The following is a 27425-nucleotide window of genomic DNA, read 5'->3' as shown; positions in this document are numbered from 1 at the left end:
TTCTTGTGACTGTTGAGGATCTCTTCAAGCAGGAGGCATATCGCATGGATGGCTTTGGTTTTGACCTTGGGAACATTAGCTGGAAGTGGCCCGTGGATGGACTCAACCCCATTAGACATCATCTTTGCAGTCAGCTAGTGGAAAGGGTACTTCTGCCCCGAGGGAGGTGTTTATGCACACTCTGCCTTGTGGCCATTGTGATTGCTTCTGAGGGGACCTTCTAGATGTTTCCCACCAGGCACGAAGTGAAAACCACGGTTCTCTTTGCAGGGTCTGTGGCTTCCATCACTGAGGTGCCAAGCAGACTCACATTCGAGTGGTCACATGAGATCAACCCCTCCCATAAATACATCGGACAAGGATTCATAATGACTTTTGATCCTTGATTTTTTTTTTTATTAAATTGCATTACTTACATTTTTTCACATGTTGTATTCATTCACACGTGTGCATGTGTTATACTTTGTTTCTGGAGGCAAGGTCTCTGGCTGATTGCCATGTTCTGGTTTGGGTAGTGTATCTGGCCAGCTTGTGCCTGATGCCTCTCTCTCCTCTGTCTCTCTGCTTACTGACTGCTGGGATTCCAGGCTGCCACGCTCACCTGGCTTCGACATAGGTTCTGTATGTCTGAATTTTGGTTCTTAAGCTTCTGAGGCAAGAAATTTATCTCCTGAGCCAACTCCCCAGCCTTGACCGTTTTTTTTTTAAAAAGGAAAGGAAATAGCGTAAGGTTAAATCTGTCCCTAAGACCTTAGCTGGCTGCAGTTCAGAACAAATTGATACTTCATGTTTGTATGTCATAACGTGTTCTACAGCCAGCCCTATCTGCTGCTTGCACTATGGAACCGTCTGGATGTAGAGCATGATTTCACGGTGGCTGTGGGTATCTTAGCTTGCTATTTTGTAGCACTGGTCATGCTTTTAAGGCTAAAAAACAAGGTAATTTTAAGTCTGTTTTGAGACACATGGAAAGGAAACGATTTCATAACCATCAGTCACATGACGCCTGGCAGGCCCTAAGCTCATTAGTGGTCACAGTCACAGGCTTGACGGCCAGTTGGGGACCCATGCTTAGCTTCGTGCAGAACTGCATCTGGCATAATTGATGTTGTCGCCCATCCCATTCTGCCAACTTCCTTCCAGAAACAACAATTTCTTGCTTTCCTTGTGTAGAACTAACTGCAGTTTAGAACACGATGCAATCAACACCCGTGCCCCCTCCCCCCAGCACCCGTGCCCCCTCCCCCCAGCACCCCTGCCCCCTTCCCAGTGCCATGCCTGCGCGGAACCCCAGGCCTGTGTGGTGCCAGACAAGTGCCAGCGAGTGAGCCGGAGCTCCTGAATGCCAAGATACCGTCTTTCCCTCATCCTTGTATTTAGGAGACTTGTGGGTTTCTTCTTACTAAGTGGATTAGGAGGAAGAGAGAAAGATTGTCGTAAACCATGGCAATTTAGTTTGTGCTTTCTTTCTAAAGGGAATTATAGGACTAGGTGGACATTGAAAACATACAGTATAGCTGAGAGTATCGAATAATATGAATGTTACATGGTGGTTGTTGGTTTCATGGAAGTTGGTGGGTTGTTTCCTGTGGAGTTTGCTAGAAGGAGGTATTTTTTTTTTTTTCCTTATAAATTGGGTCCCAGGGACAGCAAGATAGTCTTTAGCTCTTTGGGAACATGACATGTCCTTCGAAAACAAATTCTAACTGTCCTGGAGTAGATTTGAGCCAGTGAGAGTCTTAGAGGTTGAAATTACTTTAAAAATATCTGTTGTACTGGAAAGAAGTTGTAACAGACGGATTAAATAAATGATGATGTCCCTATCTTTAAAGGGTACACCTGAGTTAGAAAACAAAATCTGTACATGTAAAACTATCTACAGCACTGGTCAAATCCACAGAGAGCCCGTACAACCTTAGGGCGACTATGGACAAGTGGACATGAAAGAATAACCAAAGGTCTAACATTTGACTGGCTAAAAGAAAATAGTCAAATGAAACAAAACGGCCATGGTTGTTTTAGGAAGGTAATTTAAGAAATCTGGTACACCCTAAACATCTGCGTAGGAGAAGTTGCAGTTTCTTTATCTCTAAAAAATTATCTGAATCTTACATCTTTTGAAAAGTTCTCACATTAGGAATTTTTTGTCATAGCAGACAGGAGTAACTGCTGTTTCGATGACACAGGGGCGTGGGAAGCTAGCTGTGGCTGTATGCCATAGGGGTGGTCGTGTCGTCCAGGAGTGCAGACATCATCCTGGAGTCGTGCTTATCACACAAGGCCATGTTTTTCCCTTATTCTGAAGGATGCAGCTATCAATTACAGCTCTCTAGCCCAAGTTAACAGAGAGCAGCTTACATCAGGGTTAGCCACACCACTGGGCTTAACTCAGGAGCACACACTCCCTCCCGGGAACAAAGACTTTGGCCTCCTGTGTGGTTCCTGAGAGAAAATTAGTGAATTCTTTTCTGTGATCTCATGGAGAAAGAAAGGGCCTCACTACAGAAATATTTGACTCCCCCTACCAAAGAAGGAAACTTGAATACTTAAAAAAAAATGTGTGTGTGTGTGTGTGTGTGCGCGTGTGCGCGTCTATGGCCCTGTGAGATTTCCCCCTTACAAGTAGCCTGTCTATTGTGTTGCACTTGTCCTGGTCTTGTTTAGGCAGCCATACTGTTGTGGTATTGTGAGTGAAAGTCCACAACATGAGTAGGTTAAGTTGCCTAGCAGTTTAAGTCCATGAAGATGGACTGAAATGGAATGTGGGCAGAAGATACTGCAATCTCTGTACGGTGTCATGCTTTTTGTTTTGAAGCAAACCAGAAATATTATCTAAAATAACACATACAGAGAAGTAGAATGAATGCCCAAGAAAGAGGTCATATTCTCAACTTCTTAACATTTTTTTTTTAACAAAATTTAAATTTTCTTTGGAACAGTTTTCATAAAGAGTTTATTCTTTGGGCTTGGGAGATAGCTCAGTGGATAAGGCACTTACAATGAAAACTTGAGGAGCAGGGTCCCTTCAGGTGGGGCTTGGCACCTGTGAAGATGCCAGGTGGGTGTCATGGCCACCTGTAATCACAGCACCTGGGTGGTAGAGGTGAGGTGCCTAGAGCAAGCTGCTGGATTGGAAGCCGTACAGCTGACTGAGAGACCATTGCCTCAAGGAGTAAGGTGACAAGGAAGACCCCTGAGGTGGGCCCCAGTGTGCACAGACATGTGCACATACGCGTGCCCCATGAATAAACCATACCCCTCCACAGGAGCTCAGGCATCCCCACTAACTTGTTTTTTTCAGTTTTAAAATGCATCTTCCCCGTGGTTTACTAGACGGAAGTCACTATATGATAACCTGCCAGTGTCTCTAGAGTCTCGGAGTTCAGGAGGCCGCTGCAGGCTGGTGCTTCTGGCAATGGAATGTGGATCTCTGAATCTGTTGGAGGTGGGGTGAGCACCTGACCAGTGGACCGCGTGTGTCATGCTCCTTTTTGTTTGTTTGGAAGCGTTAGTGTCAGCGTGTGACAAAGCTGACCTCTGCCTTTTATCCTGGCACATATGACATGAGCAGGCTGCCTGCTGAGTAAATGTATGGGACTATTTGGGTTGCTTTACATGAAAACATTGTCCATGGCTGAGGGAAGTGCGTGCTAAACACTTAGGCCTTTAGTGGTAGGTGTCTTTTGGCTGCCACCCAGGGAGGCCTCCTGATTTTCATTGATTTGAGGGCCAGTTCTGAAACGGGAGTTGTGTGGTGGATGGCATTAGGTCCTGCCAAACAGCTTTTTAAAGAAGAGCCACATGGTTGTGATGGCCAGTGCTTGGTTGACACTGATACAGGTGATGGGGAGCACTGCTCTTTCTAGTATTTGTTCTGCTAATGTGTGACAAGGGTGGCAATTCACTCGCACTTACAGAAACATCAGCATTTCCCAGGTTTTGGGGGGAGGAATTGATCTGTGTGGGTTGACCCAGTTTGTATCTTGCTAAGTCAGTTTTATACCAGAATCGAGAAGCCATGGCCTTAAAAATAGGAATTTGTGGATTCTTTTAAGGACTGGACAGAAGTTGTGCAGTCAGCACAGACTCCGCAAGCATCTTCTAACTGAAGAGAAGTGGGAAATAGATGAGGGTTCTAGGAGTCTCCGTGGTCCTCTTGCTTGTTAACATCCTGAATAGGCTGTGCCCTTTTCCATAGGTAGGGAGTTTGTGAGAATGTGTGTGTGTGTGTGTGTGTGTGTGTGTGTGTGTGTGTGTGTGTGAGAGAGAGAGAGAGAGAGAGAGAGAGAGAGAGAGAGAGAGAGAGAGAGTGTGTGTGTGTGTGTGTGTGTGTGTGTGATGGAAAGGGCCTGTGTGGAAGCCTCTTTGTTTTTTAACCAGTGTTGCTTGTTTTGGGGAGGTCTCACTTGGTGCTCAGGTTTTTCACATGGGCTTCCTGGAGCTGAGAAATAATTCCTAGATGACCATAAGCTGAGAAATTGCCAGTGCCCTTTCAGGAAGATGCTGGGTGTGGGGAGGAGTCAGGCTGGTTTCTGAGTGCTCTTGTCTCGTTTGGCCAGTGTCTACTCATCACGGATGCTATGGCTCCTAGCAGGGAGCAGCAGGAAAGCAGAGCATCACTCCCGCAGTCGGTCCTCTGCTTGGCCTGTGGCTGTGAGGATTCTCAGGTGCCATCGAGGAGTTGGTCCTTATCAGGAAAAGAGCATTCATGTACAAACTCAAAGCAGAAGAATAAGAATTACTTTATAGAATGCTGCGACTTCACACTTATGTCCCTAGTGAACTTGCTAAAGTAGGGGGGTCCCTGGTCGGTCACCCAGAGCTTCAGGAGGAGGCTGAGGACACCCGTGGGGGTGACTCTTGGAAGTTTGCCAGTAACTACCTTGGGAGTTTTCAGGATGAAAACATCCCTTCAAATCTTGGGATCTGGGATTGTGGCTAGCTTGAGTGGAGCAGAGCTGTGCGTCTGGAGCTCATTCTGGGATGGAGCTGAGAGTCCAGCTCTCCCCTGTAATTTGATAGACGCATTGGCATATCATGGCTTCAGAAGTTCATTTAAATAGAAACCTGCTCACCCCCAAGGAGCATACAGGTGGTGAGTCCATTGTTTGCATGTATTTAGGGCACCTCACGTGCTACACAAGGTTGGCATTAGTTAGAGTCCTCGAATCTGGGTGTTGGATCTTTTGAAGGGCCTGACCAACTCGCCCTCCTGAGTACGGCAGCTAAGAACGCCACTGCTTACGTGGTTTCCCAGCACTTGGGAATAATTAATGTTCCTTTGCAAACTGATAAGCTGATCATCAGGGGGCCATTTGAGTCAACGATCTGTTCATTTAAAACTTGAGATGTAAAGACTGGAACCGGCTCATTTGCTCTGTTTCTCAGAGGTATCGGGCCTGTTTACTGTTTCCTCTTGTGTCCTTTTAGAATTGGCTGAGACCTTGATCCTTCCCAGTGCTTGTAGGATGCGTGAAATGAGGTTTTAATTACCTTTCGGGCTCTCCTATGTAGCGACCATAGACATTTACCTCTGTTTTGCTTTTCTGTCTTGGGTAAGAGTAGTTATTTTTTTCATCAATCAGTAGTTGAACCCCTGTGGTCTTTCTCATTGGCATTTTACCGTTTGTGCTCTTTCCCCCCTCCTCTTTTTCAGTGCTGAGAGTTGAACCTGGGTCTTACTCATGCTAAGCAAGCACTCTACCGCCCAGCCATAGCAAGCTCCCCATTTTCCGCTTTCTTGCCACTGTACAAAAATTATTAACCTAGATCTAGAAGTCTCCAGTTCTGGGTAATTATGATTGTTCAGGATTTTTCCATTTGTACTGTATATACAGACTCTATAGGTGCCCCTTCCCCAGGATGGAACCAGGTACTCCTCCCCCGAGGATGAGCCAAAGGTCTTGGATATGCTTACTATGTGGTCTCTACCAAGATACTGCACCCCGCCTCCTAGGATTTTATAGGTCAAAAATGGTTATAGGTTAAAATCCCTAATGTTTAGGGCTGGAGAGAAGGCACAGTAGTTACGAGTGTTTGCTACTCTTTCAAGAACCCAGGTTCAACTTTCAGAACCCCCATGATGTTCCACGATCTCCCATAACTTCAGTTCCAGGGAATCTGACACCCTCTTCTGGCTTCCGAGGGCACGAAGCAATCATGAGGTGCCCATATATACATGAAGGCACGTCACACATACATGTACATTTATAATAAAACATCTTATTCCACACATAGATTTTTAAAATACAGAGTTGACTTGGTATAAGTTTCTTTCATCTTAAAACTACCGTGAGTGCATGCAGGGAACCCAAAATTAAATGAACAGCCTTGTAAATCAGAAGGCCCAGTGACTGTGGAGGTGAGGGTACCAATAGGTGACAACTTCCCCATTCATACCTTTTTTGTCACTATTTCTCAGAGCAAGTAGATTAGGGCATTAAGTGTCCAGACTTCAGAGCTGTGCTTTAAGGTGGCCACCTGATTAGCTGAGAAGAACTTTTGTTCTGTTTAGTGCAGCAGTTTTTTCATTCATCCTGGGTCAGTGATGCTGTTACTTGCAGCCCATGGCACATGGGTGTGAATACTTCTTGAGTGCACATAACGCTTTGATCCTAGTTCATCACAGCCAGTTCATAGCTTGTGTAGAGACTCACTATTCACTAAGAGTACAGGAAATAAAAAGTATTTTGGTATTTGGGGCCCTTTATGCATGGGAATTTTTTTTTATATGAGTTAATATGAAAATTGGTCTACCACATATTTTTCTTTTATAAACATTTTTCTTGCACAAAAATAGTCTTGAGTAAACTCAGCTCTATACTGGCCTTTCCTGATTGTTGCCTTTCCATGGATACATAGTATTCCTTGTTATTTGTGAGGCTGATGTAGCAGCGCAGCTGCTGAGTGCTTGGCATTTTTGCTTCTGGTGAAATGCTATTTGTGCGGCTTTATCTGATCCAGATGTGTGACTAGCAAGCTCCATTTCTAATTATGAGAACAGCCAAATTCCATTATGAGCACATCATGGGATTGTCGGGCCGCGAGGCATCCTGAGAGGACATCTCGTTCATTCTCCAGCCTTTCAGCGGGGCCGCACTTCATAAACCACTTCAGCAGTGAACAAAGCGGTAGGAACGCTCCCCTCATGGATAGATGCACTCGGGGTGTCGGCATTACAACTGGGGAGACACACAGAGGTTCCCTCTGCCCTGGCTTTCTTGTGACGTGGGAACGCAGAGTCAGGCAGGCCCAGAAAAGTTTGGCTTCATTTGGCTGCACTTTTAGGTCTCTGCCTAGAACTTGCAGTGCTTTTTGCTGAAGTCTTCTGTGCTAAGGGAGACAGGCTGGAAGACTTGGTTGGCAGTGCAGGATTCACAAGCAGGAATGTAGCCTCTAGCTCCTTGTTTATATGTGAGGTGATGGGTTTGGGACAGCTGGATTCCATTGGAGTGTCATAATTGTCTCTGAAACTTAATGCGGAGTGAGAGATTTCATCATATGTGTATTACTTATGGTGATGTTCTGATGATAAAATACATAAGAAGTTAGGCGTGCCATTAGGCCTGAGAGCTTGACAAATGCACATGACCTTGTAAAGATAGGTGGATGTTTCCGCGCAAATATGTGCTCCTTTAGCTCCACCTTGAGTCTTGGGTTTTGTTCTGTCTTGTCCGGGGACTGTGGTTTCTGGTGGTCCACAGTCCTGTAGAAGCGGAGCAACTAGTGCCTCATGGGGAGAGGACCTTATTGCTTGAGTTGCCAGATAAGATACACATCAGCACATTGGTTAGTCCTTGCACATTGGTCTCCATGGGATGGTGAGAGTTATCCAGATGGCTTCATCTCACCCACCACTGAGTTTGTGACCAGCAATGGTGAACTTGGGGACCTCTCTGCTTTTATAGCATGGTTAGTAGGTAAGGGTGCTTCTTGCTCTAAGGGAATGCACATGCGCACAAAATGTAATACAAGAAGTTTTAAAAGAGAAAGAGATGAGCAAGTACAATAGTACCAGCAACTTTATAGTGAGAAAAGGTCGGGCGACTATTGAGAAGCAGATCCCATAGAGAGTTTAAATGTTGGATACTCTGAAGATTGGAAATGGAAGGAAAATGCAAAGACGTTCGCTTGATTTTTTTTCCCTCCATAAATTGGCATTACTATAACCTCAGGAGGTGGTCATATAACACTAAAAGTTAACATATACTCATCTTTTTGTGAAGTTAAAACAGCCCTTTGGATGCACACATTTGGTTGACTGTTTCTCAAGCATATTATGACCTTTTTTGTTTTTAAAGTATGAAATTTCTTCATATTCTTTATAAAAATATTTTTAGAGTAGAGGTAGGAAAGGCAGGCCCTGTCCTTGCCACCAAGGCTTCTGTGTGTGTGAGCATGGAGGGCACAGTGGAGGGGCGGGGGGGAAGGGCGCTGATCGCAGTGGCTGCTCCTTGCTTGGGCAAAGTCAGGGTCCACAAGGCCCCAGGACAGTCACGAAGAATGCTGAGATTTACCACAAAAACACTCCAAACATTCTACTCACTGGGGTGGTTTTCTTGAGGATAGGAAGGGTTACGTAGGCCAGGCACCAGTATACCTTGTGGTTAGAACAACTGAGGATCGTACAAGTTAATTACTTACCAGTACAGTTGACAAGTTAGGCTCCTCCTCCTCCTCTTCTTTTTTTATTTACTTATTTTATGTGTTGAAGTGTTTGGCCTGCATGTATTTTTGTGTACCACATATGTGTAGTGTCTGTAGAAACCAGAAGAGGGTGTCAGACCCTCTGGAACTGGAGGTTCAGATGGTTCTGACCTGCCACATGAGTGCTGGGAATTGAACCCAAGATTTTTGGCTGAGCAGCCACTGCTCTAATCTGCTGAGCCGTCTCTGCAGCCCTAGCTGCTTATCTTTTAAAAACACCTTTTGCTCAGATAAAACTTTGTTTTTGTCATTTATGTGCTTTTTGCATGTTTGTGGTGTGTATACATGTTCACTGGTGTGTGGATGCACCTGTGCACAGGTGTGTGGCGGCCAGAGGTTGGCATCTGGTGTCTTCAGTGCATATATGTGTTCACCCAGGTGTAGATGCACCTGTGCACACGTGTGTGGTGGCCAGAGGTTGGCATCTGGTGTCTTCAGCCTCTCTCCACTTTATTTTCTGAGTCTCTTGCTGAACCGGAGCTGAGCTGGGGCTCGCTGACTCAGCGCATCCATCTAGCCTATTTGCCCTGGGGATTTCTTGTCGCCATCTCCAGAGCTTGGATTAAGGTTGGGCCACCACTCCTGCCAGGCTTTTGATGTGGGCTCTGGGAATCTTCATGCTTATGAAGCAGATGCCTGGCGCACAGAGCCTTTCCTCAAGTGACACTTCTCTACTATATGAGCTGGCGTCGTTCCCCGCACCTGTGCCAGGTGGCTTAGAAATCACCTGCGACTCCAGCTCCAGGGGACCTGACGCCTTCTCTGGCCTCTGTGCTTCTCCCCTCCCCTCGTCTCTCATACATACAGCATTCCCCAAATAAAACAAATCTTAGAAAAGCAGGAGCCTATGTATGAAGAATTCACTATTCCACTGACCCCGTTTGGTTTTGAATCTTACGTGTTACTTCCTTGTATCTTCATGATTTAGTTATTTCTTTAATCATTAACTCGTACCAGGATCTGAGCTCCGTGCGAATGGGCGGGCTTGGTCCTTTCTTCCGTGCCTGTGCCAGCAGCATGCATCCTGCTGCTTGTTGGCTGGTTCTGCAGCTCGGTGTGCTGCGTCTACGTGCTGCCGCAGGGCGACAAGACCCATCTTAGATCATGCCCTCAGCCCTGAGCCAGGCCTTGGATGTCTTTGGATACCCTGGATTGCCTCACCGGCTTCTGAGGTGGAACTTACAACCTTGCATGACAAGAGGGAACCTACAGATTTGGTTTGGGTTATGGAAAATTGCAAGTGGCATTTAAGTACTTAGGAGAATCTGTGGAAAAGATTTCTAGTTTCTTTTGAGAAACTGAGAGACTGGCCCTGTCACCTGTTTCCATGGCAGTGAAGCTGTAGGGCTGGTGTTCAGAAAGGGCCGTTGCTTGGTGTGGCACAGTCCCATCTCTCTTTACTCTGGAAAATGACGTAAGCGTTTGTAAGTGTATTTTTGCCACCATGTAATCTTTTGACTAAACGATTAGCTGTAGCAAACTACCTGTCTAGACATCCTTTGCGAAGGGTGAACAGTGAAGGTAGACTTTATGACGGAGGTCATGGCAGGCGCGTGAGCCCCACAACACTTGGTGTATATGTGCCCTGCATAACTGAGCGCTCCGTCCTTTTGCAGTGTGTGGTTTGGATTGCTGGTGGTATGCAAAGGCAAGAGACAGTCACCTAAAGGAGACCACCTCAGTGCTCTCTCTCGGAAAGATCGTCCTTGGTAACTGTTAATGAACAGTGAGTTTAGGTGTTAAAAGGGCGTGGCTGCATCGGGTGGCAGCCAGATATAACACTTCAGACTCCCTAACGGTGTAACACATACCTCTTGTTGGACGGACAGTCAGTATTCCTATGTGTAGTGGTGCTATGAAATGCAAACGCTTAAAAACAATGGCTTAGGCAAGTGAAAGTTTATCAGGATGAACAGTTAGATTTGTCATTGCCTTGAAATCTTGATGTTGGAGTTCAGTTTCCTGGTCAGTATAAATGGCAGTAGTTCCCAGGGTGTGCTAGATTGGGGGGTTTCAAACTGTGCTGAAGTAGAAACTGCAGTGCCTTATATGCTGATAGTAACTGCATGAATGTGACATATACCACGTATACGACGATTCCTTTAGCGCCATGGACTGCGTACTTAATTACGGGCTTAGCTAGCAGAGCCAATTTTATTCAGCTCTTTACCTGAAGATTGAACAAAGTTCTTACTTGAGGGGATAATGTAGGTGACGTGCTAGTGACATCTTATATATCTTATAGTCTCTATAACATTTAGATTTCATTAGGAAAATAGAGATTTACACTGTTGTAGATCACCATTATCCAGAACATTCTCCTGTGAACACTGGGGCATGAGGCATGTTTATACTCGGCAGTGTTCAGTCCTGAGGTAGTTCTCTGTGCAGGCCTAGTGTTCAGGAACCTTCTGCCGTGTCTCAGCTGACTTGCTAATGGGATTCCTTTTCACGTGGGATGTAGTTGACTGTATTTGTCCCATAGCCCATTGACAGTTTTCACCTCGATGGAATCAGGAGAAAAAAGAAAACACCTGTACTACACTCTTGGTCTGCGTACCGTTTTCTTTGTTTTGCTTAATTTTTTTTTTTTTTAAAGACAGGGTTTCTTTGTGTAGCCCTGGCTGTTCTGGAACTTACTATGTAGACCATGCTGGCTTCCTCACAGAGATCCTCCTGCCTCTGCCTCTCCATCTCGCTCTGCTTCTCAAGTGCTGGGAGTAAAGGCACGCACCACTGCCCAGCTGTTTTCCTTACCGTTAATCTGGGTTTATAGTGAGATTTCTTTAGCACACTCTCAGGGATGTACTTTTGGCAACATGATTAACTTAGCGTAGAATCCAGACAGAATGGAGAGGATTATTATGGAGTCTTTATTTGGGGTCCAGAAGATGCTATGTTGAAAGGCGTTGTTGTCCTCCAGCTTGTGGGTGGGGTACCTAGCTTTCCGTAGCTGTGGCTGGCTCTGCTGCTCCTGGGGAGCTGCTGTCATTCAGGTAGAACCGAAGTGAGTCTTTGCACTGGCTGCCATGTTAGGACGCTGCCTGCAGAAGCTGGGCTGTCATGGGGTGTCATCTGGGGAGTTTGGTAAGTAACATGAGTCTATAGTGGAGTGGGCGTTATAAAGAGATCATAGCTTCATTGTGTGGAAAATAGAAATTTTATAGACTTAGATGGAATATTTATAAGTGCAAAGTGATCTGAGAAGCAGGAGGCCTTTCCTTGTCATTTATCCTTAAAAATGAGAAGCAGCGTACAGACGATCCCTAAGGGGTTACTGATGAAGGAATATTTTTAAAATTTCCATTGCAAATTTTCAACGCTGAAGTTACAAATTAGCGCCGGTAGTAATGTGCTGGAAGAGGGGAGTCACACCCTGTGGTAGAACGGTGGTGGCGACGTGAAAATATGACTTGAGATCTCTGGTATTCCAAAGGGTTCCTGTGTCACACAGAGGAAATCCAGGAGCCCCCTCCCTCAAAACAATTAGACATGGGTAGCAGGGCCAGCCTAGTTAGTAAAATAAGCGAGAGAGCAGAGTGTGGGGCTCTGCGGGGATCTCTCACTCCCTGCCTACCCTGACCCCGCCCACCCTGACCCCACCCACCTGACCCCACCCCCTGACCACTCCCTCACTATGACCCCGCCCACCCCTGACTCCGCCCAACCCTGACACCTCTGAGAGAGTAAAGAAAGACTTACAACCAGGAAACTGCTTGCCATGTCTTGTCCCCAGAACAGCTGGCAGTTCAGAAATCCTTATTTTGTAAGGTGTGACCTGAGCAATGGTTGCGGGGCAATCCTACACTTTTCTTTAGTACATGTCTAGCTGAGGTCCTTTGTAGGGAGAGTTTTTCCTTTCTTGGTGATTCTAATCCCAGACCCCCACAGTAAGAGGGACTCTGTCTATCACCTGGGCTGCACACAAATGGAGGTCTAAGCAATTGAGCCATTCAGGGCAGAACTCAGATCCAGCTGGGATCTCAAGCTTGCCACTTCTTCCTCAGCATCAGGTGGATCGACTCAAGCAACAAGGCCTGCGCTTGGAACTGTGGAGAATTGTCTCTTTTCAGTTTAGGTATTGTTCCTATTCGGTTGATTGCTGAAGCCTGTTTCATCACAATTATGTTTAGAAGTGTAATTGATTGCTAAGAAGCACTTTAAAAATAACTCTAGGAAAGTGGCTTCTGTGTGACCTTGTTTGTGCTAGCAGTGTACTATGATGTGTGTGCTAATCGAAGGTGATAAGCCTGTACTGAAGATAGAAAAAGTAATGATTTAATTAATCAAAACCTGAAGATGTATAGATAGTGGGCAGATGGTACTCAGTGCCTTAAGTGGTAAGGACATTATCTTTCTTACGGGGTAGAGTAGGTATTGACAGAGAGAACAGAGTTTGTGCCACACACAATTTGAATGAGAGCTTTATCACGCCCTCCACAGTATGGACGTATTAAGCAGTAGCGGCGGGCACAGCACTGGCTTAATCTTGCATAGAGGGTCCTGGAACATTGAAAACAAAGATCTCAATAGGGCTGTTCTGTGAAGTCAAGGGGTTGAGACTTTCACGAATCCTAGTTTGGATGAGTTCTTTCAGGGTCTCTTCAAGTCTTAGCTTTAAAGCACTGCTACTGCTCATAATGCAAAGCTGGATTTCCAGGGTCTGCACAGTGGGTGTTTGAACAACAGAGGGATGAATTCACAGGTCAGCCATCTCATCCCTTAGACTTCAGTTACAAGTATAATTTCAGCATTTATTATATATTTGTATCACTGTTGTCAGTGTGACAGCTCTTAGATGTGGTGTCTGTTAGATGAACTATCTCTTCTGTCTGTGTCTACCATATATCTTAGTATCTATTGTCTGTCTGTCTGTCTATCTATCTATCTATCATCCATCCCCCCACCCACCCACCATCCATCTATCAATATCTAATTTGTTTTGGAGACAGGGTCTCATGTAGCCCAGGCTGGTGTTAAATTTCCTATATAGCCAAGGATGACCCTGAGTTCCATAGTGCTAGGATGGCAGGCATGTATTCCACACCTAATTTTATGCTGAGAAGCAAACCCAGGGCTTTATGCAAGCGAGGCCAGCATTCTAGCAACCAAGCTCTGTCTCCCAGATGCAGTTCTAGTACCTTAATTATCAGATGCTTTCAAAAATTTTAAGGCATTTTTGGATTCAGTGTCAAATAATCCAAAGTGGAGGCTGACACTCTGTGAGTGTGACTCGTTCAGCGTTGTGTGCCCGTGTCAGCTCCAGCGGGGTTGACTCCAAGGACAGACAGTGTTTTCACACTACTGGATAAGATGACATGGATCTCAGTGCTCTTTAATCCCATGACCTTGGACAGTCATCTCTGATGACCGCTGAACTGGGGCAGTTAATCTTTTGCAACATTGCACTCCGGGCGAGCACCCGATCGATAGGTCTGGACGTGTGAGGGAAAACCTAGGGCAGTCACCAAACAGTGCGTGCTAGGAAGCAGGTTCTGGATGGCGCTGGGGAACCCAGAAGGAGTTCCTGGTGGGATCCCAGAGATGAAGGCATCCTTCTTTCCCCACGAGGGCTGTGCATCCTTTTGCTTGGTCTTGTAGCAGGATGAGGTTGTAAGGGTGGACTGAATTGATAGCCTTGCCTGGGCTCCAGCTTACATGATGCTGTTGTTCTCTGTAGGATCTGGTACTGACGTTACACAACTAAGCTAAGCTGTCACCTCAGAGGTCTTCCTGGCCTGTGAGAAGGAGAAGGCTGCCTCGAGAGCAACAGAGGCAGATGGGTACGGCAGCGTTGGAAGGATTTGTTGTTAAATAACAATGCTGTAAGGCCTGCTCTGTCTTTGCTGGTGCAGCGCATAGGAGTTTCTTTGACTCTTCAAAGCTTTGGCTGTGTTAAGTTGTTTTGGCTGCTGCTTCCTTTAAATCACATGAATTACCAAGATTAGTGCACGAATGGTAAGCTGTGAAAGAGCTGCCACGCTCCGATAGGCAGAATTTCCCACAATTCCCAGCTGAGTAGCCCCATCCAGGGAATCCAAGTCATTCTGGAACCTGTGACTTTGAAGTGCTTGTCTCATACTCCCAAAAATGATGATTTTGGAACATTTTCGGTTACATATTTTCAGTTAGGGATGCTTAATTGGCAAAATTGACGGAAATATTCTGGGAAAACTCTAAAGTCAAACACCCCTCTAGAGGGTCCTGGTCATTTGTGACAAGGGATTATAAAAATCAGATGTGTAGAACTGATTAAGAAATGGGTATTTTAGTGCACAGTACAGTAAGCACATACTTCAGTATATGCATATGCGCATATGTGCGCTAGTGTATATTTGTTCTGTGGCTGAGGTGCTGGGAATATAAGAAAACATATTTGTATCTGAAATTTAGTATACAAGCATCAATTTCTTCAAAAAATTTCATTAGTAGGAAATATTTAAATATTCATTTAATGTCAAATGTGCGTGTTTTTGGCCAGGGAGAAGGATGGTCTTTCTGTGTAGATCTGGCTGTGTAGACCAGGCTGGTCATAAACATAAACTTACAGCTATGTACCTGCCTCTGCCTTGTGAACGCTAGGATTATATATCTTATATATTTTGATGAGAACAGCCACACATTTTCCGTGTTGTGTGGTGCCTAGTCACCTTTCCAGGAATAGCTGTTTTACTAACCGTGTGCTGTTTGTGGAGGGATAGGGACTGCGAGGGACTTAGGGCACCTCTTAGAATACCCGGTCTGCATTTCAAACCGGCAGCCATCTTTGGTTCGGTTGGTGACAGACCCAGTATCATACCTGGACAGACCCCAGCCAAAATAGTTGTGTTGTGGAACTCTGTCCTCAGCAGCTCCATCCCCCACGGTGCTCTTCTGACTTCCCAGTCTCAGTGAGTGTGGAGAGCTCAGTGCGGGAACGTTCTGGAAAGGAGTTACATGCCCTGCATTTTGCTGGACAAAGTGGGCCAAAGGGGAAGGATGGAGAGACAGTAGATAGGATAAAGTGGTCCTGTGCTGGGAAGGAAGGAGTTGAGTAGACACACGGCTTCAAAGCAAGACTCTGTCCAGCAAGCCTGACTTAAAACCACCCGCCAGTCTCTGCTCCTCATTGACTCAGGCACAGTTCTAATTCTGACCGTAACTAGTCCCATCTTCCTGTTATTCCATGTAAGTACATTTTACTATCCGAGAAAGGAAATCCTGGGCTAACTAACTGGAGGATGTGCTGTAATAAAAGAAAATTCTGGGTCGTGATATTTTGAAGCTCTGGTGTATGGGGGATGTTTATATATCCTGCAAGTCTGAGTCAGAACTGAAATTTGCAGAGTTCCTTTTTAGACTGGATTTTGTGGTGTGTTTTGAAATTTAAAGTAGTTTTTGGAGGTTCACAAACCCCTTGGTCTTTGCCTGGTTGTTCAGGTTACCCTGCAGTGAAGTGCTGCGTATTCCTCTTATATCCTCCTCTTCCCCGGTGAGCTGTCTCACCAACAGCAGTGGGCTCTGTGGGATGATGGGTTGTGTGGCAAGGTGGGCTGTGTAGGGTATGTGGGGAGGTAGACTCTGTGGGATGTTGGACTATGTGGGAGGTGGGCTGTGTGGGAGGTGGGCTGTGTGGGGAGGTGGGCTGTGTGGGAGGTGGGCTGTGAGGGAGGTGGGCTGTGTGGGAGTTGGGCAGTGTGGGAGGTGGGCTGTGAGGGAGGTGGGCTGTCATAGCCAGTGGCTTGGTATTGGGAGTTGTGGGGCTGGTTTTTGTAATAGGGCTGTCTTTCCCTGGATGTCTGTTCTTCACTTCTCACCTTTTCACCAGAACATTTCACGGGACAATTCCTACTGCCTAGAGATCCGTGAGCCACCGGAATGGCAAACACTTTCCATGGTGATGAGATGTAAACAAACCCATACGATCATTCTAGAGTTGTTCCAGAAGACCATTTCGTCCCAGGAGAGGACAGTCCTGGGAGGCTTACTGCCCCGAAGGTCCCCTGCCCTGCTGGGAAACGTAGAAGTAGATGATGGTGTTATTGCTGATCCAGGCCCTGTGTGGGCCTAGGGGGCTAGGCGTGCTTGTGACCTAAATTTTAACAAAAACTTGAAGATGAGAAGTGCTGGCTGGCTCAGTAGTCACGAGTAAGTACCTTTGTTCCTGGTACCCTGAACAAAAAAGTTAAGTTCAAATGGATTTTAAAACAAGATAAGGGTATGAAGAAAGAAAACCCTGTTTTGTTTTGTGGCAGAACTAGGGATTGAACCCAGGGCCTGACAGTTGTTAGCGAAGTACTCTCCTATTGTGCTGTGGTCACAGCATGGTTTTTGTACAGTGGCTAATACGCTTGTATTTTATGCTATTATGACAAAAGAGTAGAAACTTAAAGACACTGTAAAGTAAAAATTTGTACTAAACTCGAGTTAATTTACTGAGGAAAGGGGAAAAAGCTAAGTGAACTACCAGCATGGACCTGCTCACTCGGAGCTGCAGCTAATATGTGTGCTACTTCATGGCCCTGCTTACTGCGAGCCACAGTGCACATGGATGCTGAGCCATCACTTCTGCCTCCATCTGGTACACTCTTGAGCAGCGTCTGGTCTGGAAGCTCAATGCATGGCCACTGTTCCAAACAGCTGTCCAGGTTTCACTCTTTTCCTACTGTATTTTCAGTTCCCTTTTCTTGTCGCTAGATATGCTAGGCTAGATACGTTAGAAGCAATGCTTGGCTGGAGAGGTGGCTCAGTAAGTAAGACAGGTGCTTGTTGGGAAAACACAAACACAAGGCCCTGAGATTTGAATTTCTAGGACCCGTGGCAGGCAAGCTAGCTGTGCTGGCATGCAGCCGTTACCCCCGGGTTCCTGTGTTGAGATGGAGCTCCCCAGAAGCTCACCAGCCAGTTAGACTTGCAGATGCAAATTAGGAACAGGAGACTCTTGTCTCAAACAAGAGGGAAGGTAAGGACAGACACCTGCCCTGCCCCTGTACAAAACTCTCTCAGATTACCCAAAACAAACAAACAAACACCACAAAATAACAGAAAACAGGTATTTACCAGTGTGTCTGAATTGCCCATAGCAGTCGGTCCAGGGATGAGCTATCCAGGTTTGTTTCTGTGTGGTTATATAAAGTCAGTTGTGCTACCTGGGTTTGTGTGAGTGCACTGTGACCAAAGCACAATGCTGTATAGGGACCAGTTTCTCAGAGTGTTGCCTTGGCTGAGCAGTGTATTCTCTTCCTCTTCCTACAAAGTACCATTGAAAACTTTTCCTATTTTATTTCATTATTATTTACATTAAAACAAGATTTTCATTATTTTATGCATGTGAGTTTTTTGCCTGCATGAACATCAGTGTACCACTTGCGTGCCTAGTGCCCTAGGGGGTGGTGTACCAACATGCGGTTGCTGGAAATGGAACTCAGGGCTTTCCAACGATAAGTGCTCTTAATTACTGAGCCCCCCCACACCCCCTTTTAAATTTAAAGCTGGATGTGGTAAGGATATGCAGCTACTTAGGACATTGAGACAAGAGGATCACAAGTTCAAGGCCTGCCTTGGCTGAAATGTGAGTTCCAGCTTAGCCTGGGCGACTGAATGGAGACCCTGTTTCAAAATGAAAAGTCAAAAGAGGGCTGAGGATCTGGTTTGGTACCCTGTTTCCATGGCTGAGAATCTGGCTCTGTGGCGTGCGGAGGCCCTAGGTGCCCTGGTGCTGTAAGGAAGAGAACAGGAAGCATTAGTGTAGGTCAGAGAGCATCACTCCACCTACTCCCTCAGTGTGAAGACTTACCTATTCCTGTTTCATTTCCTCCTCCTCTTTGTTCCCCCCCTCCCCCCGCCCACAGCCCCCCGACTCTTGTTTGTTTCTTCCTCTCTTCTAACCTCTTTGATTTCCCGACAGGGTGTCCTTACATGTTCAGGCTGACCGAGACCTTGTGGCCCTCTGCTTGTACATCTAAGGTGATGGGACCGTAGGTGTGGAGTCACCCTCCCTAGTGTCCTTCCCGCATTCCACGAGAAAGTCAGAAGCGTTCTCACTCTTTTGCACAGCTGAGCCACCCGTCCCGGAACGGCTGTGCCACGGTAGCAGATGCCTTTCTACAGCCCTCCCAGTTGCCGTAGTGTTTCATTGCATGGGTGAAGTGTCCCTGCCCCCCCACCCCCAGCTTCCAGTTGTTTAGCCTACGTGTTTTCCTTTATACACACAAGGTATTTGGAGTCACGCCATGCATTTTGCCAGCCTGGTTCTCTATTAATTTTACTGGCAAGATTATACCTAGTTGCTCAATGTTAAGTGTTTTTGGGCCAAGTGTCCTTGCGTTTGGTTGTTGGTATGTGCTGGTTGTGAAGGGGGTGTGGACAGTGAGAAATGCCCTTTTTTTTTTTTGCTCTAGAGAGGTTGTGAAGAAACCTTTTGGCTTTCTAGAAACTTGCATACATGATAGACACAGATAGATGCATAATTGTATTCTAATTAATTCAGAGTTCATTCATAATTCTCTTTAAGAGATGCATACATCTGAGTGCTGTGGCATTCCAGTGGAGTATCTTTTCCAAAGAAAACAAGCATGTCTTTTAGTGTGCACTTGGGGGGGGGGTGTTGGGGAGGGGGTAGGGTCTGTCAGACTATTATCTGTTTTCCTACTTTTGTCTTCCATTTTTCTGTCAAGATTAGGAACCAGTACCTGCTTAGGTCTTTTTTTTTTTTTTTGAAAGACAGAGTCTCTTGGAGTCTAGACTGCCCTTAAACTCAGTGTGTAGGCAAGGATGTCCTTGCAATGATCTTGCCTCTACCTTCTGAGTGCTGGGACTGCATCCATGCCCCACCTCGCCTGGTGTAAATGGTGGTAAGGGTGGACCCGGGCTTTGTTCCTGCGGGGCAAGTATCCCACAAACTGAGCTCCATCTTAGTTTTCAAATGTTGTCACTGTTGTTATCATAAGCATCAAAAATAAAAGACACAGGTTGAAGAGTAGGCCTAATGGGTAAGAGCACTTACTATGCAAGCATATGAACCCTAAGTTCAAGGTCCTAGCACCCATGTTGAAAGCCAGGCATGGGTACATGTGCCTGTAACCCTAGCATCGGGGACTGGAGCTGCTTAGCCAGTGTAGTCAAAAAGGCGGGGCTCACGTCAGTGAGATGCTCTATATGTGGGTGGTAAGGTCGGGAGCAATGGCGGAAGGCACAGACTGCTTGCTTTTACTCTATATGCTTGTATTATATATGTGTGCATGTGCATGTACTTCCACACTAATGGGCATGGACCACAGATACAGACACACACAGACACACAGACAGACACACACACACAGACACACAGACAGACACACACATAGACACACAGACACAGACAGACACACACACAGACACACACAGATGCAGACAGACAAACACGCACACACACACACACAGACACACAGACACAGACAGACAGACAGACAGACAGACACACACACCAGAGTGACTTGCTCACGTCATCATTTTAGTTGGGACTGTTTCTGAGTGTGTGGTTATGAACAGTTACATCCTTCATATGTTCCTTTATTTGAAGATCGAACCGCTATTTTCTGTTACACCATACGGGAACACGGGACTAAAATGTGGGACAAATACTTCACAAGGCTTTGAAAGAGGGCTGGTGGGGTGGAGTGGACCTGCTGAGAACGGCGTGGGTAGTGGCTTCTTGAGTGTTGGGAGACTAGGACTACTCTACTTCAGGTGCGTCTCTGACCCCACCCTTGTGTGTCTCTCAGCCAGAGCTTTTGAACACGTCTGTGCCAGTTAGGGACCGGCATAGTTGCTGCCCCTAAAGTATGCGGCTGCTTCTATTCTTAGGTTTGCCCTAGCTGGTGCTCACGTGATTGACAGAGTGTACTCCACCCAAAAAGTCTGCTTTATTTTGGCAAAAAGAGGAGGCTTTTATGGGGCAGGTTATCTAAAAAAAGTAAGCCTGGGGAACAGGCTCCCCCCCTCCCCTTTTTTAGATGTTTGGGCGGGTCCTAGTGAGCATGCCTAATCTAGGCATTACTCAGCAAGATGACCCAAGGGCTGGTTTTGTGACTGTTTCCAAGCTATTACTTAACCACAGATGTTCTGCCGTTGTTGGGTCCCACAGTCAGAGTTGAATGGTGGCAATTAGTTCTGTGAGATCCTTCGGGTCTTTCTGTGCTATGATAGTTTCCGAGTATTTTATTCCTAAAATTCCAACAGTCACCTGGTAGAAAGTACTTGACTTTTGTGGGTTTTTCAGAGTTAAGTTTTTATCGTTATATAAATTATAGATATGCATTATAGGTTATTTTAAAAGTTAACTAGAAAAGGAAACCCTACCTCATTTATTGCTGCATTAGCCAATAGGCTAGCACATCGTTTGGTTCTAATTCCATTTGGTGTTTTACATAATCTCTATAACTGACCCTGTGCAGCTCCCTGAGCATTGCACTCTGAGCACCTCCTCATGACGTTTCTGGTTTGCTTTCTTCCCGTTGCACAATAGAGGTCGGATTTCTGGGCTGGAGAGATGGGTCTATTGGTAAAGTACTGGGCGCGCAGCTTAAAAGCCAGAGTTTGAGCTCCAGAACTCACATAAGCAAAGCAGGAAGTGGTGGGTGTGCCTGAAATCCCAGTCCTGGGAGGCAGAGGTGGGTGGAGCTTTGGGGGGCCACCAGGCCACCCAGTCAAGGCCAGTCAGTCCTGACTCCAGGTGGATTGCACCTAAAGAGGGACACCATAGGTTGTCCCTTGGTCTACCTGGATGTGTACACACACACACACACACACACACACACACACACACACACACACACACACACACACATACACATACACACACACACTCGTTTATGTGCATATATATACAGACACACACACAGAGGCATGATTTCTGATTGACACGAATAGAGCAGTGTCCGGAAGCAGTTTTCTATAAAATATGGCAGCTATGTGTGTGCTAATTGTGATCTGGTTGCTCTCCTAGGACTGTCGTTTATTGAGGCTGGCAAGCAATCCAGTGCTTTAATTTGAGAAGTGAGAAAAGGAAGCCAGATGGACTGTCCTTTGCCTAGTGGCCTCAGAATGTTACTGTTAGGGAGTGGCCATTACTTCTCCTTTGGAGATTGAGAAATTGAGGTATGGAGAGTGGAATCAAAATGTTTCTTACAGAAGGAGACTGTTTGCTTGCCTGTGTAGAGGGAAGAGTCGTGACAGCGGCTGGCAATTTCACACAAACTAACCGGATTTACTAGTTGTTTGTTTTCTCACCAACTGGTACATCCATTGGATGGTTATGTTTGCGTGGCCACCGTTATCATTAGTTCTGTTGATATTACTGAAAACATGTGCTTTCCTCCCTGAAGTAACACTATGTTTGTAACGTGATGTTTGTTATTTTTGCTGGGCAGTCAAATAGTGGTGGCCAGGGCTTGCGAGGCCACACTTCTCAGTCGTCCCTATCCTGTTTTTGAAACTTCATATTACTTGTTGAAACATTTCTGAAAAGGAATAGCTTCTTGAGAGTGTTCTATTTGTTGTATTTGAGAAACTAATTTCATGGCTTAGGACTTTAATTTCTAAATTAAATTTTATTTTAATTTTTGTGCCTGTTCGTGTGCACATGCACGTGGAAGCCTGAGGTGACCTTGGGTGATGTCCCTCAGAGGCTGTCCACCTTCTTTGAGACAAGGTCTCTCATTGCTTACAACTCACTAACTAGAGTAGCCACTGGGATGGAGCCTAGGTCCTTATACTTGCAAGGCAAGCATTTTATTGACTGAGTTATCTTACTAGGTCTGGTGTGTGTGTGTGCGCGTGCGTGCGTGCATGTGTGTGCAATTAAGCAAAATGATGCCTTGAGAGATTTATCTAGAAAGATGAAACGGAACCTTTTTAACAGTTTTGCTTTCACCTTGGGAGGGATTCCGGAGAACTGCAGCGAACAACACCAGCTTTGTTGGCCCCGGCAGTGTAGGCAGCCGGGGCCTGTGAACATGGCATTTGGAGTGGCTCACCATCTTGGCGACCTTGAGAAGTTCTGTGGCACTGCAGAGGTGCCCTGGGCCGAGGCCTGCTTCCTGTGTGAGCACCTATTGTGGAGCCGGCCCTCCTCTGAATGGGGATGCCTGTGACAAGTGGTTCCCACAGCTCACAATGCTGCAGCCTCTGGCAACGTAAATACGCATTCCACTTGGGGTCAGGCTGTTCACAGTGGCTGGCCAGAAGCCCCTTGCAAAGACAGATATTTTGGAGTTCCACTTATTTATAGTGGCCAGTGGAAAATGAATATGCCTGTTAAATCTATTTTTAAAAATGAAAGGGAAGTCTCTCGTCCCCAGTGCGTTCGCTGAATGCAAGTCTGTTTGCCGTGGTGTATTTTGATTTTGTTAGTTCACTGCTTTAGGAAGTGAATTTCAGTGTCTTCCTGATCACTCTGTCTGTGTTTGAAGCTTGAGGTTCTGGTCTGAAGTGTTCTCTTTATGCCTCAGGGGAAAAAAAATTTTTTTTTTTGTTCTTGAAAGATATAAATAGAAGAGTGACCCTAGACAATGTTTAATGAAATCACTGTGGGATTTCACATGGGCTCAAGTGAACAGCTGGCGAGGGCACAGTGATCGACCAGGTGAGGCTCCGACCTAGGCATGATCACACGATATTGATTGTCTTGACATCCTGATGGTGATCTTTGCTTTTAATGGCAGGCGAGGTGATGGAGGGGGCAGGGGATAGGGATCGGAGTTTGTGGATGGACCAGCTGAGCTTGAGCACTCCACAAGCGCTCTCCAGCCTGACCAGTTGTGGCTCTCTGTAGTGGCCCCAATCTGCTGCAAAAGAAGCCTCTGTGGTGAGGGATGGGAGCCTCATTAGCCAGGCTGGTGGGTGCAAACGCTGTGGGGCTGAAGTTGGGCCCCACTGAACAGTGGTTTCTGTGGTGCCAGAGGGAGAGATGCCTCAGTGGTTAAGAGTACACAGTGGTCCTGAGGAGGACCCGAGTTCAGTTCCCAGCGCCCATGTGGAGTGGCTCACCTCCTTCAACTCCAGAAGACCCAAAGTCACAGGCACTAGTGCTCATGTGCACACATCCGAACACACACACACACACACACACACACACACACACACACACACACACACACTTACAAATAATAAATATTATTTTAAAGTGAAGATTAAGGCAGGGGCATGTTCTAAAGACATTTACCTTTTCACCACCTGTCAAATTTCAAAGATAGTAAAGAGGCCACAGCTGGGATGCCAAATTTAGACAATGGGGCTTACAGACGAAAGGCCTGAGACAGAGTGGAGGGCTGCAGGCATGCGTGGATTTTTGCCAGAAGTGTCTAGCATGGATTTGCTCCTACCTAATCCCATATAGTGTTTCACCATAAAGCCTTTTTACCTCTTGCCTTTATTTTAGACTCCTGCAGCAGGGCCTGGCACACAGTGGTGCGCGTTCAGCACTGCCTCATTGTCTTCGGTCAGGCTCACTGGTGTTATGTTAGAGTGTGCTTTTTGGCTGAGTTCTTTTTGGAATATGGTTAGTATTTTGTTTGTTTATTACAGAGAGAAGCATCCAAAGGTTTTTATTTTTAATTTTTTAAATTTTATGTTCTAGATAAAAGGTCTTAAAAAATAACAGAATCTTGGAAAACTGCTGTAGCAGAGCTCTGACAACCATCCCCGGCAGGCAGTTACTGGCCAAGCTGCCCCCTCCTTGAAGTCAGTTCACTTCTGTGTTTAATGACAGCTCACTTGCTGCTCAGCACAGGGGCCACTGTAGTCCCTTATAATTGATTTCTGCCTTTTATTTTTTCTGCTCTTAAGTTTTTAAAAGTTTTATTACATTTTATTTTGTGTGTGAGTGTATGAGTGTGTGTGTGTGAATGTGCAAGTAGGTGGGTGTGTTGTGAGTGTGTGTATGAGTGTGTGTGAGTGTGCTGTGTGGTGTGAGTGTTTGTGTGTGTGGTGTGTGAGTGTGTGTGTGTGTGTGTGTGTGTGAGTGTGTGTGTGTGTGTGTGTGTGTGTGTGTGTGTGTGTGTGTGAGACAGAGGTTAGATTTGGTCCTCCCTCTCTCCTTCCTCCGTGTTGGTCGTAGGGATTGACTTCAGGTAAAGACAGGTACCTTAGCCTTGAGTCCTTTCTCTCCATCTTCTGCTCTACATCGCAGCCACCGGGGCTGAGTGATCAATCCTGTGATGGAGTTGCTTAACTTTCCTTCAGGTGTCTTAAAGTGTGACATGAACCTATAAAATCTGTCTTAGTAAGGTTCACCAAGTCTGAAAGTCATTTGCTGTACTAGAAGATAGGGTGTGTCTGGGTGGAGATGCTCGGGCTCTCTGAGGGCCTCCTTGGGGTTTACCTTTGACACCCCTTTTTGTGTTCTGGGCTCATTTCATCTTATTGTCCATACTCAGCAGCCTACACATTCTGCCATCTGCACATCAGTTTTGTCAGTGTTCCCAGAGTGCCCTGCGAGCCCTGGCTCTGTGCTGCTTGTACTTCATCTGCTCCTCCTGGCCAGGATGCAGTTGTCAGTCAGTGATGCTCACCGTTCACTTCGGTGTGGTGAGGCCCCGTGGAACTAGAGGGAGAGGTGCTCAGACAGCAGGCCGAGGGGCCCTTGCAGTGGTGCTCACAAGGGACCTTCCGTCCCTGTGAAAGGATGCTGTGTTTGGTCGGCAGTACCCAGGAAGACAGAGATGATTTACACGCGGGCTTCATTCATAAAAAAGTTAAAAAGCCAGGCGGTAGTGGCGCATACCTTTAATCCCAGCTCTTGGGAGGTGGAGGTGGGTGAATCGTTGTGAGTTCGAGGCCAGCCTGGTCTACAGAGGGAGGTCCAGGACAACCAAGGCTACACAGAGAAACCCTGTCTCAAAAAACCAAACCTGTGGAGAAGTACTCAGATCTGAAATACAGTGGGGGCTGCCTTCAGGGTGCCGGGAATGCTGGGTCTACAGGCTGGCTAGGCCATGTGCTGGGGCCTGGGAGGTAATGCAGAGGTTCTTAACCCCCCTCCCCCTGAAGTGGCTCTCAGACTGCCTTCATTTGCCTTTCCTTACACTGACCCTGGAAGAGAGTGTAAGGACATAAGCATGAAATTTCACATTTCACTGAAAATTCATGTTTTCAGTTACTGTCACCCTTAGAAAAAGTATGCAACAAGGCTGGCTCAGAGCATGCATGCATGGAGGGCTCACAGTTCTGGATTGTTCTCTTGTGATGCTAGGCTATCTGTCATCCTCAGGATGTCCAGGAGGCGTGTGAGACTTCACTGTGGCCCGAGGAGCCCTGGAATCTAGGTGTTCCAATACCCAGCATCCTTGCTTAAACACTGTTCAAGAACAACGAATAAAATAAACAAACCTTTGTAAACTTTTTCTGTAGATAAGCCCCTTCCTTGCCCCCTTTCAGTTAATATTTGCAGAACTGCGTTGATACTTACTGTGTGTTTATAGTGATGTCATTTTTTCCTTTTGTTCTGTAAAGGTTTGGTGTGTGCAGGGTGCTATGAGTGTCACCTCTGAATATTAATGGAGACTTCTTTTTGGCCTATTTTTCCTCCTGAAAGTAATGCTTTTCAAGTAACTCTATGGATTCTCCCATGACTACACTGTGAATGATTTAATCCAAGTTGCGTAGAAGTATTTAAAGTGAAGTTACAAGAAAGCACCTGTGGACACTGTCTTGACCGCTCAGTGCCCAGGCTTGGACCCAGGACATTGAGCCTGTTAGGCTCTGTCTGAAGCCCACACCTGAGGAGCTGTGGGAGGCAGGGCCTGCACAGCCAGCTAGCTGGTTTCCCTCCGTTTCTCTCAGCAGCATAGAGGGCCATCCTCTGGGGCTTGACATTCATTCTGATATGCTATAGCGTTATTGTTAGTGGAAAGAACTGCACCTCACAGGATTTCTGTCAAAAACTCCTGTGCTTCTAATTGGATGCAAAAAGCATCCAGAATGTTTCTAAGGTTCAGATTTTTCCCAGACAGCTGTGATTTGACTTCACTGAGCACATATCAGACAAGGAGGCGAATTCCAGACCATCCGTGCTGCCTCCACCAGCCAGCTGGGCACATACCTCAAGGTGCTGCTCATGTCTCAGGAGGCTTTTCTGCATGAACAATTATCACCTCCCTTCGTTCATTCAGGTGGCAAGCCATGGCAAGTGTCTTTCTTGCACCGCGTAGAGCCCAGCTGTAAAATTAGATTTCATTGGCATAAAAACACAGCATCCGCCAGCACAATGTGCTCAGTGCGGTTTGGTTTTTCATTACTCTACTGGAGTTCTTCTCCCTCTTAATAAGGAGGCTGGAGCCACTCCCAAACGAGTAAGAGAGACAGTAAGTTTAATCTGTATTAAGCAAACATGGTAGGGAACTGATGTTTAAAAAACAATCTCTTAAGAACAGAAAGGAATGTGAAGGCTCATCTCAAATTCTGTGTGTGTATATATATATGTATGTATATATATGTGTATGTATGTATGTATATATATATTTATATATTTGCTCACCTTTAGAGTCAGTTACTGATAAGCCCCAGATTAGAACTCATATTTTCTAGTAGTCAGGGTTGGGGCAGCCTCTCCAGCAGGTCTCCCTTCCCCTCCTTCCCTCCCTCCCTCCGCCCTTCCCTCCAGCTATGTAATTTGGTTCCTGAAACAGCAAAGGGTACATTTACCTGTACCAAGTACCTTTCCTCATGGTCACACTAAGTGTACAGGAGAGATTTAGTGCAAG

General features: G+C 46.1%; 1 protein-coding gene across 4 annotated transcripts in view; it reads left to right on the top strand.

Moving 5' to 3' along the window:
* FNDC3B (fibronectin type III domain containing 3B) overlaps positions 1-27425 on the top strand; it is a 289830-nt gene that overhangs the window by 31834 nt on the left and 230571 nt on the right. Inside the window, exon 1 of one of the 4 annotated variants that reach the window (XM_084769309.1) lies at positions 16631-16833. The exons of the other annotated variants lie outside the window; for them this stretch is intronic. The gene's annotated coding sequence lies outside the window, so the exon portion shown is untranslated. Of the gene's footprint in view, positions 1-16630; positions 16834-27425 lie in introns of those variants that run through there. 4 annotated transcript variants of the gene reach the window in all.

Source organism: Acomys minous (genome assembly GCF_964271855.1).
Source record: "Acomys minous genome assembly, chromosome: 19".
In the NCBI taxonomy this organism is placed as follows: domain Eukaryota; kingdom Metazoa; phylum Chordata; class Mammalia; order Rodentia; family Muridae; genus Acomys; species Acomys minous.
The sequence above is the reverse complement of the archived record's forward strand: the minus strand, read 5'-3'. Positions and strand labels throughout refer to the sequence as shown.